This window comes from Hyaena hyaena, unplaced genomic scaffold, assembly GCF_003009895.1.
Source record: "Hyaena hyaena isolate Hyena2069 unplaced genomic scaffold, ASM300989v1 scaffold_16, whole genome shotgun sequence".
NCBI classification, from domain to species: Eukaryota; Metazoa; Chordata; class Mammalia; order Carnivora; family Hyaenidae; genus Hyaena; species Hyaena hyaena.
In genome coordinates, this window is record NW_024080650.1 from 2,074,085 (window position 1) to 2,087,895 (window position 13,811).

Genomic DNA, 13,811 nt, shown 5'->3' on the forward strand with positions numbered 1-13,811 from the left:
CTGTGTTTCAATAAAATGATTTACAAAAACAGGGTGGGGGGAGGGACAGTGATTCCCCCACCAGCAGCAACCTGATCACTGGAAACTGGTTAGAAATGCAAATTACTGGGCCCCACCCCCAGACCTTCTGAATGAGAAACTCTCCTGTTGGGAGTTCAACCATGTTAGACAAGGAAAGAGGTGGACCCCCAGCCAGTTGATATGCCTTTGGTGACAACAGAATTTTGGACAGCCAGAAAGTCAAAGCAACTGAAAGCTGCAATCCCAACTACAGTAGCAATGTATGAGAAATAGCATTTCCAGCAGTACTCTCTCAGAACAGGGGTGGAGAAGGGGCGCCTGGGGGGGGCAGTCGGTTGGGTGTCCGACTTTGGCTCAGGTCATGATCTCACAGTTCATGGAGTTTGAGCCCCAAGTCAGGCTCTGTGCTGACAGCTCAGAGCCTGGAGCCTGCTTCAGATTCTGTGCCTCCCTGTCTCTCTGTGCCCCTCTCACACTTGTGCTGTCTCTCTCTCAAAAATAAATGTTAAAATTTTTTTTTTTTTTTAAATTTCTAGGAGAGAGAGAGAGAGACAGCATGAGCAGGGGAGGGTCAGAGAGAGAGGGAGTCACAGACTGAAACAGGCTCCAGGCTCTGTGCTGGCAGTCAGCGCAGAGCCCGACGCGGGGCTCGAACCCACGAACCGCGAGATCATGACCTAAGCGAAAGTCGGCAGCTTAACCGACTAAGCCACCCAGGCGCCCCTAAAAAAATTTTTTTAAAAAGAAGTAGATGGAGAAGACCATCCAGAGTCCTAATACCAAGACCTCCTAGATGAAGTGGGGCTCCAGGATGAAAAAAGCTAATGCAAGTTCAATAAAATGAAGCTGGTGGCAAAGGGATGCTGCCTCAAAGAGAAACCACGTAAAAGGAAAGGTGTATGTGTTGGGGGAGGGGGCTGTGAAAGATTCCTGCAGGACATGATGAAGGATGCAGGAATGATGAAGGAGCAAAGGACCCAAGCTGGGCGACACAGAGGAAACCACCACAGCCAGAAATGAAAAACAGGTCAGGTAAGAGGAAGGCAGGGAAAAGACAGAAGGATCCAGACCTCAGCATCCCCAGCTGTAAAGTGTAAACAAGAGTAATGCCTATTTCATAGAGCTGCTGTGATCACAGGACATTAGTGAACACAGGAGATGCTAGGCGGAGCACCTGGCACCCAGCACCAGCTTCTCTGCCCTCTATGCCAACGGGAATCTGAAAACCCAGAGCTTCAGACAAGACCTGGGAACAGCATGGTATCACTGCGGGCCCCACGGATAACTGGAGCTTAAGAGCAGAAAACGAGGCCCAAGAAAGAGTTAATTCTGGTAAATTAACCAAACTCCAGTTTCTGCCTCAATAAAATGCAGACCAGAACCACTCTGCCTGCCAGTTGCTGGACTAACGATGATGACCTCAAGTGCTCAGCACATAGCCGATGGATGCACACCGGTGCTGGCACTATTGCACTGGCGCTACCACACGGGGCCCACGGTACAGTCTTCGTTGGGTCCTCTCTACCAGCTGGAGAGGCTCCAAGAGGAGAAGTGTGTTTTATTAAACGGAGCTCACACTCAACTGAGAAGATGGAACGATTCAGCTGTGAAAGATTCACGTTGAGAGTGAACTGAGGGGTGGCATCCAGAAGGGTGAGCCACCACCAGACACTCACTGAGCTGCCCCAGGGCAAATGACACCAGGGAGCCACTGTGGGCAAAACCTATGGAAAGAACTCTATGAAGAAGGCTTTCCTGACCAGAGAAAGCCATGGTTCGAGGCACCAGGCAAAGGTCCAAGGCTACCTTGACACCCTCACGGAGGGACTCATGGAGGCTGCAGAGAAACCATGCATAAGCAAGAACTGGGAGTCCAGACAATGGCCAACAGAAAGAGGCTTCAGGCTGCAGTCTATAGCTAGTCAGTAGTTCATGACCATGAGAACACTCGATTTAAATCTCAAATATGATCCTCTGTGAAATTATACATTGTTCATGACTGTATTCATTACACATAAAAACTTAGAGGTTTCTCTCCAGAGCGTGTGTGCAGATCACGTCTGCCACACTTCCTGGGATACAGGAATTTTCAAAGGTCATTTTTTATAAATCCAGATCTTTGCTTTTTGTGCTATCTTTAGATTCTAGGCCTGCATAGCATGTAACCCCACTGAAGCAGCACAGGAAACAGCTCTTGAATAAATGAGAAGATGGAACTCTCCTACATAAAGTAAATGTTCAGAGGGCCTTAGAGGCCACCTGCAACTGAAGTCGGGGACTTGCTGAGGTCACAGGAGAGAATTAAAACAAAAGACAATGAGAAAGTCTCAAGAAGATTTACATTTCTATAGAGGAGCTCCCCCAAAGCACGAAGCCCCTCCCTTTATGACTGCATGTGGGTTTGTCAGGCTAGCATGACAACCTAACATGCCCTAACATACCAGCTCCCCAGCCGTCTCCGAGAGCTCAGTCCCTTTCATTCCAAATGCTCAGGCCAGACCCTGGGCATTGCCCTCAACTATCTTTCTGGTCTATCAGCACTCTCCTCCGCCCCACCTCAGAATCTCATCACTTTTCAATACCCTTGGCTACCCTGGTCTGACCTCCACCCTCAGCCCAGCACTAGCTCCTCACACTGCCGCCCTGCCCTCCTCACTTCTAGTTGATTCTCAAAACAACCACCAGCATGTCCCTGTTAAAAGCCAGGTCAGTCCATGTCCCCTCTACTCAAAATCCTCCAAAGGTTTCCATTCCCCTCAAGGTAAAATCCACAGGCCTTACTATGTGGCACACAGCCTTACATGATCCAACTCCCACCATGTCTTTGACCTCAAAACCAAATGCTCTCCTGCTGCCTCAGGGTCTTTGCATCTGCTGTTTCCTCCACAGGGAATGCTCCTCCCCCAGACAGTCATAGGACTCACTTTCTCCCTGTCTTCACTCAAAGGTGACTCAGGCCTTTCCGGTCTATCCTTCCAAAATGTCAGCTCCCACTCTAGGTCTTAATACCCTCAGTCCTGCCAGATTCTTCTTCAGGGCACCAGATCTCATGGTCTGCCTCCTCACCAGAGTGTCAGCTCTATGTGGGTAGAGAATCTCCATGAAGCATCCAAAGCACCAAAAACACTGCCTGGCACAGAGCAGGCTCTCAATAAATGTATTAAATATGTGAAAGTCCTATGAAAAGTATAAGCTGGAAGCAAACCTCATTCGAGAGTCAACAATCTAGAACCTGTGACAAAATAACAGGCTAGAAATAGCAAAGCCAGGGAGAAAAATCGAAGACAGTGCCATAAAGCACACGCACGGGGTTCAATTAAGTCCCCTGTCAGTACCGCTCAGCTTAACCTGGAGCAGGAATGTTCTCCAGCAAAATAAAAAGCCCAGACGGGCGGCCCTCTGAGCAGAGAATAACTAGAGGAACAGCAGGGAGTAACAACGAATTAATGAGGTTATCTGCTAGCAGGTACTAACTAGCAGTGTTGGGAATTTTATAGGCAAGGCCTGGAAACCAATCAGGGAAGGGCTGTAAAATGTTTAAATTAAAAAAGCCTAAGAGGATTAAATAAAAATAAGTTTTTAAAAAGCTTTCATTTACAAGTACAAAGCACTATGTAATTGCAAATTATGACTGCTGACTTTTAATTCCCTGAAGCAAAATGGAAAAATTCCTCAAGTTACCCGTGGTGCCCGAAAGGAGTCCCCAAAAGGATCCCAGATTGGTCTTCAGACACACTGAACAGGATGGCAATAGCCAACTCAGAATTTACAATATCCCAGACCTTTGGCTCCTTGAGGGCAAAAGACTGGGTTTTATTCAACAATGATTTGTTCAACAGCACCTGGCACCAAATTAGCGGATGGGCTAAGGGAAGGTTAGGCAAGGGTGCTCCTGGGACACCTGATTTCGGCAATGCTAAGGCCTCTCCCCTTTGCTTCACAAAGGCCACAGGCCATGTGGCATGAAACGTAGCAAGACCTTCTACAATATTCTAGCCAGGTACTTTCATAACCATTTCTGAAACACCCGGACATTAAAACTCAGCTTGATTAACTCTGCCACAGTCAGAAAACACAACTACCATGCAACCATATGAAAAAAAGGGGGGGAAAGTCAATATGTAAAGTTCCTGAAATAACGCTTTTCTTAAAAAGAAAAAAAAAAATCACTCCCCCTCGGAGCAAAGAAACCAAGAGAAATGCCCTGGATTTCAAAGAAAGAAGCCAGTCGCCATTTTGACAAAGGAAATGGTCTAGAAAGCAGATAGCTCATGTTCAGGCTGTCAGGTGAAACAGGTAGCCGGCTGGACACACCTGCTCATCTCCTTTAACTAACAGGTGGGCCCAGAGGACTTTCGCTGCACACCCACTGCTGTGGGCGTTTTAAAAGGCTGCTGCCCAAAAGCCATTAAATTTTGGATGAAGGAAAAGGGACCACTAGTGACAGGTTCATAAGTGATCCCGATAGAGTCAACCATAACCCCTTCCCGAATTCGGAATTTCTGAGCTGAAAGGCCCTTTATAAATCTCACCAGATTCAAACACCTTCAGGGCCATCCGGCAAAAGTCACAAGCAAAGGTGAAAAGGCAGGTGAACGCAACTGAAAATGGGGGGGGGGGGGCCCTACCCGACAGAATTCAAATACAAAAACCTAGAAATAAAAAAGCTCCGGCTACCCCTGACTCCCTGGCTCTGGTCTCTGGCTTTAGAGAGAACTGGCCGGGAGAAGTCACATGGCCAATTAATGACAGCTCAAACCAGCCTGCCTCGGGACTCCCGGTCCCCAGTCCTCCTGTGCTCGCACATCACGGGCCTCCTGTGCACACCCAGATGTCAGCAGGGACAGCATCCTCCCCCTCCCACCTTCCAGCACTGCAAGAATAAAAGTTAACAGCTCCAGCTGACTCCCCAGACCCAGAAATCCCTTTGGGGTGACTTTCTTCCACCTGCAGTTGCCCTCATTTACCCTCTGCCCGGACAATCAAGAATTTCTCATCAGTCATGCTTAAAACCCCCAGCCTGTAGGCCGAGTTCCTGTCAGCCCTCCTCCATTCAAGGGTACATCAAGGGTCAAAGGAAGGAGACAATTCTCAGCCCTTCAAGTAGGCACACTCAAAAAGGTCAATTTCTCCTTCCAGCAAGGTAGCCAACAAGGGGAATCCGCGACCCCCGGGGACCCCCGGGGAACAGGCCGGAGAGAAAGGCCCTGGGGTCGGGGCAGCAGCTTCTAAAATTACTTGGCTCAGCCTTTGTAGGAGAGAAGAAAGCAAAAAATGTACAAGGAACCCCCCACGCCGCCCTCTTGATGGCCCTGAATTCCAGGGGCGTGGGGAGGCCAGCCGCACCTCCCGGGGACGGATGAGGGGAGAGCGACCCCAGGACGCGCGTGCTGAGGGCCCGGCAGGAGGCGGCGGCGGCGGCCAGCCGGGTCCCCGGGGACCCACTTGCCTCCCCGCGGCGCGGCCTGAGGGCCCGAGCGCGCTGCGGCTCCCGCAGCGGGCAGGGTGAGAGCCCAGGGGCCGGGTCCGCTGGGGCGGCGGGGGCTGGGGGTCGCCGGGCATCCCTGCGCCCCTCGGCCAGGCTGGTCCGCGGGTGCAGGGACCCAGAGGACCGGCCGGGGCTGGAGGGGCGCAGGCCGCGCCGCGGGGCCGGTGACAGCGCTCGGGGGCCGTGCCAGGCCGGCCTCGTGGGCGCGGCGGGCACCGCGCGGCCGGGCCCGGCAGGTGCGGTTCGCCGGCCGGGCGGGGGGCGCGACAGCCCGACTCTCACCTGGCTGCAGCTCGCTGGGCTCCGGTCCTGCCGCCGCGCCTCCGCACCGCAGTGCCCGCCGCCGCCTCCGGTCCCCGCGACAGCCGCCTGCAAAATGGCGCCGCGGAGGGGCGGGCCGGGGGCGGGGAGCCGCGGAGCCGCCCGCCCCCGCGCCGGCCGGGGACCCACCTCCCTCTCCGCCCCCGACCCCCGCCCGCCGGCCTCTCCCCCCTCCCCAGGGGAGGGGCTGCCCCCTCCCACGCGGGGCCCCGGGCAGCCGGCTCTCCCCCAGCTCCCCGCAGCCGCCCCCCGCGGCGTTCCCTGCGCGCCCCCCCGCCGGTCCCTTTTAGCTCCTTCCCCTGCGTGGAAATCGCCCCCCTTCTCACGCCTTCCAGCCACACCTGCTCCTGGGGCCCACCTGGAAAGCAGAGCGCTCGCCCGGAGACTCCCCTTCCTGGCGCCCCCCTTTTACCCAATTTGACACTGAGCCCTGTCATCGCTGCGGGAAGATAATCGTGCAGTTTGCGCGGCGCGTTGGGTTGGGGGAGCCGGAGGTTTCCAGCCAATTTCACGGGGTTAGGCCGTCAGGATTTTTAACTTAACTGGAGGAGCGGTCCTCATTGCATTAGGCAGACACGGTAATACAGATCGGCATTTCTCAGACTCGACTACCCTGGGGATCGTGTTTAACTGCAGGTGGTGATTAGGCGGGTGCGGGACGAAGCTCGAGATTCTCCATTTCTCTGAAAAGCCCCTCCGCTGGGTCAGGGGCCGCTGTGCGGAGAGGCTGCAGGTAAATTTTGGCGCAAAGCAGCCCCACCTTGAGCGCTTAGGTAAGACGCACGTGGTTGGGCCCCACCCCCGGGCTGCTGGGGCCCGAGGTCTGGAGTGTGTGATGCTGATGCTGCTGTCTGAGGTCCACACTTAGCCAGCCAATCCCGAAGACTGTCTAAATGCGTGGCCAGAAACAAACAAAAAAACACTAAAAATTAGCGCTCTCAGAGCACCTTCCATCTTGAAACCACTGTGGTGGTTGCTGTTTCCACCGAGTAATAACTGACTAGTTCCCCCAAGCAACTCTCGAGAGAGCTGAAGAACCGCGGACCGTGTCTGACCTGACATGGGGAGGAGGAGATTTGTATCGTCGGAATTTTCTGCCTGTTTCACAGTTTGGGGAACTCCATGTTGTAGGTGTCATACATATTAATGAGGGGGGAGGGGTCTGACCAGCCACGGGGAATTTCATAAAATACAGGGATGTGGTCTGTGTTTTTCAGCACCGGTGTGTCATCATATTTACTTCTCTAGTAACTTGTATGTTTAAAATACAGGCGTTGGCTTGTAAAATTCTGTACAATTCTATTGTATGTTAACTATACTTGAGTTTTTTAAAAAAGGATTTTTTTTACAAAAAAATATCAGGTGTTCTGATCCTCATGGAAGATGGAAATAAGGGAAGATGATTCTGTGACCAGAAAAATTCACATTGCCTCTCCACGTAACATCCCCAGCACCCTTCTACACCAGTGAGAGCATTTTCCAGCCAACCTTGTTTTTTGGGGGTGAGGAGTTCTGGGTATTCTGCTCAGCCACGGATGTGAGATCTGGGATAGAAAAAGGAGAGCTAACTTACATCTTCAGTGTCTCTTTCTCTCTCATAGATTTTTTTCTATCCCAGAAAAACTTCCACTTTCCCAGCCTCTCTTTCTTTCCCCTCCGCCCCATCACTTCTCAGGCACTGTGACTGCCTGTCTCAGACGTCACCAGTGACCTTCTAAAGGCCAAATCCAATTGTCTGTTTAGAGCCGTTCCTTTCTACAGAGATGGCTCTGTAACCTTCCACTGACTTCTCCCTCCACCTGGAAACTTTTTCAGAGATAATACTCCTGGGTCTGGTATTTCCTACACTCTCCCCGCTTCCCTCTCCGTGATATAAGGGTTGCCCCATGTTCCCTCCAAAAAGGTTAGTTTTCACTAACCTCACTGACTCTTCCCTGGACTGTTGAAAAAGCTTCTCTCTGACCTCTTGGCTTTAAGAGTTATCTCCCAAAGCTGTCCTTGTTATCATCCCAAAACACAGAATTGACCACTTCATGCCCCTTCCTGGAAATTCTTGAGGGCCTCCCGGTCTATAGAATAACCTGGTAAAAAGAAACAGAATATTTCCCAGGACAGCATTCATGGCCCTTTGCCAGCTAGTCTCCAACTGCTTCTTTTTTTCTGGACAAAGTACCACTTTTTGCTGCTAGCAGACCGGAGTTGGTATTGGGATGACCTTGAGTTCAACCTTGTAGGGTTCTTGTGAGGATTTAATGAGATCATTTATATAAAATGCTTATTCAGTGCTTGAATTTCACATAAGTATAGCTTACGTAGTCCATATGTATCCAGGTCCTTATTTTTATATAATTATTTTTATCATCATCAACAAAAAATACAGGAATAATTTCCTATTTGTTTCATTTTCCTATTTCCTATTCATTTTCCTTTCCTATTACAGCAGATACAAACAGGGTTTTTTCTTTTTTTCTTCCCCCTTAACTTGTCTAAACTAAATCAGCATAACGTTTTGTGACCTGGATAATTTGATTGAAATTTCTGTCATTTCCAGGCTGTGTTATTTTTGAGAGGTAATTGTAGCTTGGGGCTATTCCATCTTTATACAGTGTTTTTCTTTACAATATTTATTTCTGATAACTCTCTGGAGTCTAGAACTGAGATTGGCAAACTTTCCACAAAGGGCCTGATGGTTAATGTTTTAGGCTTTGTGGGCCAAGAGACAAAATCAGGGATATTATATAGGTGGTTATAAAATGAGAGAAAATAAATTTCCACAAATTTTTTATTGATGAAATTCACAATATAACAATTGTAATTGAGTATAAGCTTTTTGTAGTACAGACCTACCCATGAGAAGAATGGAATTTGCAGGGCAGAGGGGAATAAGATTTTGCTTAATTTGAGTTCAAAGTTAGTATCTCCTGTCATCAGATCAGTCACAAATGTGCATCTGTAAAAACCATTCGTAGCTGATACAAAAAGCAGCCATGTGGTGTAGTTTGCTGACCCTTCACCTAATCCATAACGTCCTCACTTTGGGTTGTCTCCTGAGGGTAATGTAGGTCCAATATAATTCTTTTTAATGTTTATTTACTTTGAGAGAGAGAGAGCAGGGGAGAATGAACCATGAGATCATGACCCGAGCTGAAATCAGGAGTTGGACACTTAACCAACTGAGCCACACAGATACCCTAAGCCAATCTAATTTATAACAGATCTTCAATGACAGAAGAAAGGAAAGGGATGGTCATTTCAAGGACGTTTCTTCTACTCTGAGGAAATGCTTGGAACAGAGGGCTGAACGCTTCATCCAAACACCATCTCTTGGTGTCAGAGTAACAGACACTTTCTAAATCAGGCTCATATTGGGACATGCCCAAGTATGCAGCAGCCTGGTAGAGCCCAAGATCTGCCTCAATGATCTCTCTCTCTCTCTTTCACTTTTTTGAACATGTTCAGTGATGTTCATTGCAGCATTATTTCAAATAGAAAAAAAAAAACAAACCCTGCAAAACAACCCAAATGTCCGTCAACCGGGAGATAGCTGAATGAACTGTGGAATAAGCACTGTGTGGAATACCACATAGCCCTCTCACCACCCCCAGCCCCATGCTCTCTTTTTAAAATTGAGGTACAACTCACATACCATAGTATTCACCATTTAAATGTTCAGGTCAGGTGCGCCTGGGTGGCCCAGTCGGTTCAGCGTCTGACTCTTGATTTCGGCTCAGGTCACGATCTCACAGTTTATGAGATCGAGCCCTGGATCAGGCTCTGTGCTGGCAGGGTAGAGCCTGCTTGGGATTCTCTCTCCCTCTCTCTCTTTTTCTCTCTCTGCCCCTCCCCCATTCATGCTCTCTCTCAAAATAAATAAACTTAAAAAAATAAAGTGTACAGTTCAGTGGCTTTTAGTATGTTGGCAAAGCTCTACAGCCATTACCATGATGTAATTTCAGAACAATTTCATCACCCCAAAAAGAAACCCTATGCTTATGGGGCGCCTGGGTGGCTTAGTCGGTTAACCGTCCGACTTTCGGTCAGGTCATGATCTCGCGGTTCGTGGGTTCGAGCCCCGCGTCGGGCTCTGTGCTGACTGCCAGCTCAGAGCCTGGAGCCTGTTTCAGTCTGTGATTCCCTCTCTCTCTGACCCTCCCCTGCTCACGCTCTCTCTCTCTCCTAGAAATAAATATAAAAAAAAATTAAAAAAAAAAAGAAACCCTATGCTTATTATCAGCAGTCACCTCCTATTTCCCACCTCCCCCCAGCCCCTGGCAACCACTAATCTACGTTCTATTTCTATGGATTTGCCTATTCTAAACATTTAATATAAATAAAATCATATCATATGTGGTCCTTTGTGACTGGCTTGCTTCACTTAGAAAAATGTTGTCACAGTTCATCCATGTCGTAGCATGTGTCGGTATTTCATTTCTTTTTTTCATTTTGGTAAAATATCTATAACATAAAATTTACCATTTTACCCACTGAAGTGTACAGTCCAGGGGCATTAAGTGCATTCACACTGTTTTCTCACCATGATCGCTATCCACCTCCAAAACATTTTAGTTATTCCAAACTGAAACTCTCCCCATTAAGCACTCACTCCCCATGGCCCCCTGGTAACTACTATTCTACTTCCGTCTCTGTGAATTTGCCTACTCACATAAGTGGAATTGTACAATACTTGTCTTTCTGTGTCCGATTTCTTTCACTTAGAATAATGTTTTCAAGGATTGCCCTGTCGTAGCTTGTCTCAGAATCCCATGCCTTTTTAGGGAACAAGAATATGCCATTGTATGGCTATACCATAAAATGCCACCTTGACCGCCAGGCTGACCACCAGGAGAGACCTAGCTATGAGTACCGCCATCGGGGGACACAGTGTCCTGAGGGTCCCAGCAGTGGCAAGGAGTGCGGGGTGGGGATAAAATCTGCAAGAAGGCAGGAGAGACGAGCTAAGGGCGCCCTGCAGCAGGGGTCGGGACAGCACAGGAGGTCAGGCTGGGAGCAGGCAGGGCTGGCCTGAGGCGTGGGAGGGACTTGTGCTCAGTGGTTGAGGACTAGAGACACCATCCAGCCTTTCTCTTGAGAGCTGGGGCCTCTACTCCCCCAAAAGAGGCAGAAAGGTAGTCATCTGTGTATCATCGTTTCCCCCTATCGGACTGGCAAAGATTAAGAACATCCAAGGATGGTCAAAGCACAGGGAAGTAGACTTTCCCAAAATCGGTGGGGAGGAGTCTACATGGGTCTGCCTTTGGGGAATATAATTTGGCAGTGCAATGGCTTTATGCATGCCCTGTTATCTGTTAAAATATCTGTGTAAAAATGTACACACACTTAACCCAGAATACCGATTCTGGGAATCTATCTGACACAAGCCCACACCGGAGGGCGCAGGGATTTATGCACAGGGTGACCAAGGAAGCAACAATCCCTGCCCTTTGGCCTCTTCCACACCGCCTCCCCTCCCTTGGCAGCCCCTCTCGGCCCCCTGGCCATCGCTCCCCAGCTTTCTCACTGTGCTCTCCCCGAGCCCCATGCCTACCTGGTCCATTTGAAGCCCAGCCCCAGGCAGCCATGGAGGCCCGCACCGTGACACAAGAGGGGTCTCCCACCTGAACAGCCCTCTGCCCTTTATTTGTCCTTCCCAAGTTTCCTCTCCTGACCGCACTCTCTTAACCCTGCAAATAACCTCAAATTCCCTACCTAACCATTTCCCCCTACTTTCAGCTGCCTGCTTCCCTCCTGGGAGACCATGGCTGACAGGTGCTTCCTCAGCCCCACCTCCCCATGGGGGACCCCTCCCTCCTCCCAGCCTCTTGGTGGGGGGAGGGGGGGCATCTCTGGAGACCTCCTGCCCTCAGGTATCTTCTTTCTCTGCATCTCAGCACTCACCACCCCCTTCTAAATCCTGCATCCTTGCCACTTCTTGCCCCTCTCTCCCCTTCTCAGCTCAGCTTCTGGAAGGAGCCGTCTCCAGTCCCTGTCTCCATCCAGACATCCTCCTCCCTTCTCCCCCTGGCAATCTGGCTTCTGTCCCTGTTTCCCTCTGAAGCCACCTAGGTAAATTAGCCATTTCCTCCAAACTGCACAATCTAGGGATCTTTTCTGCCTGCACCTTAGTGGAACTTTCCGGAGGCATTTGGCACAGCTGGCTCTGTGTTCTCTCAGGAAAATCTCTCCTTTAGGCTCGGTGACTGCATTTCCCACTGGTTCTTCCATGTGTCCGACCATGTTTTTGCCATCTCCTCAGATTCCTATTCCTCCTGTTCCTTCAAACACCGGGGTTGGGCTGGGGGGAATGTGTCCCTTCCTGTTTTCCCCTCAAAAACCCTTTAGGGGCTTCGCTGTTCCTTCTGCCTGGATCATCTTTTTTTTTTTTTTAATATATATTTTTATTAATTTCTAGGAGAGAGAGAGAGACAGCGTGAGCAGGGGAGGGTCAGAGAGAGAGGGAGTCACAGACTGAAACAGGCTCCAGGCTCTGAGCTGGCAGTCAGCACAGAGCCCGACGCAGGGCTCGAACCCACGAACCGCAAGATCATGACCTAAGCGAAAGTCGGACGGTTAACCGACTAAGCCACCCAGGCGCCCCATGCCTGGATCATCTTAACCTTTCCTCTGGATCATTCTTACTCATAGTTTAAGTCCTCCCTTGGCCTCCCCTGGAAACCTCCCCAGAACCCCTAGGGTGGTTTATCCCTGGGCACTTTCTGGGATTTTAATAAAATGATGTTGAAAGGCACCTGAGTGATTCAGTCAGTTAAGTGTCCGACTTCAGCTCAGGTCATGATCTCATGGTTTGTGAGTTTGAGCCCCGCATCGGGAGCTCTGCTGTCAGAGTAGAGCCGGCTTTGAATCCTCTGCCCCCCTCTCTCTCTGCCTCTCCCCTGCTCATCCTCTCTCTCTCTCTCTCTCTCATTTTTTCTTTCTCAAAAACAAAGAAAAAAAGAAAAAAGTTAGAATGAAATTATATTGAAACAATTTATTTTTCTCTTTTTCCTCTGCCTTACTGTCAGCTCCTCCCTCTGGGCAGAGATCTTGATTTATGTAACTCCGCATGCTGACACGTCACATGATGCCTGCCACACAGTGGATGCTCAATAAGTAGTCAAGGATCTCAGCTGTTGGACTGAGCCACTCCGGGCCTGAGCACCAACGGAAGGCATGTATGAAGGGAGAGGAAGACTCAGGATCAACTCCCAGGTTCCTGCAGAACTGGAAGCCGAGAGGGAAACTTACATGAGAGGCAAAACACAAAAGGCCTCAAATGCCAGAGTAAATGCTTTTATTCAGTAAAGGAGTCATTTGAGCCTAGAACCTCAGGGTCTTAGTCTTTGGCCAGGGGGTGGGGGAGGGAAATGGGAAAAGGACAAAAATCTATCAGTAATGATATCAAGTAGAAAAGAGGTAAAATTAATCCAACCTGTTGGAATTCAGGATGCTGTCACCCTGTGGAGGATAGTGACTAAGGAGAGGTCGATGGGATCTTCTGAGGAGCTGGTCATGTTCAATGATGTGATCTGGTGCTAGGCATGCAGGCATAGTCACTTTGTGAGATTTCATTGGGTTGCATGCTGATTATATGTGCAGTTTTCTGCATGAATGCTACGAAGCTGGGGCGCCTAGGTAGCTCATTTGGTTAAGCAACTGACTTTGGCTCAGGTCATGATCTCTCGGTTCCTGAGTTCAAGCCATGAGTCGGGCTCTGTGCTAACAGCTCAGAGCCTAGAGCCTGCTTTGGGTTCTGTCTCCCCCTCTCTGCCCCTCCCTGGCTAGGGCTCTCTCTCTCTCAATAAATAAACATTAAAAAAAGATTTTAAAGCATTTTTATTTGGAAAAAAATTTGGTTAACAGATTTATATTCAGGAAATTGGGTGTTCCCTGTTTTAAATCACATGGCCCATCTTCAGAAGAAAGTAGAGATGAAGCCTACCTACAGTGAGGCCTGGGACAGAAAGTCAGGCCCAGGGAGGTGACC

At 49.6% G+C, this 13,811-nt stretch overlaps 1 protein-coding gene across 2 annotated transcripts in view; it reads right to left on the reverse strand.

Moving 5' to 3' along the window:
- Window positions 1-5,874, reverse strand: part of SLC23A2 (solute carrier family 23 member 2) — a 133,276-nt gene extending 127,402 nt beyond the window's left edge. Inside the window, exon 1 of one of the 2 annotated variants that reach the window (XM_039224187.1) lies at window positions 5,792-5,874. The gene's annotated coding sequence lies outside the window, so the exon portion shown is untranslated. The remainder of the gene's footprint in view (window positions 1-5,791) is intronic. The other variant, XM_039224195.1, reaches the window with a different exon arrangement.
- Window positions 5,875-13,811: the final 7,937 nt, after the last annotated feature.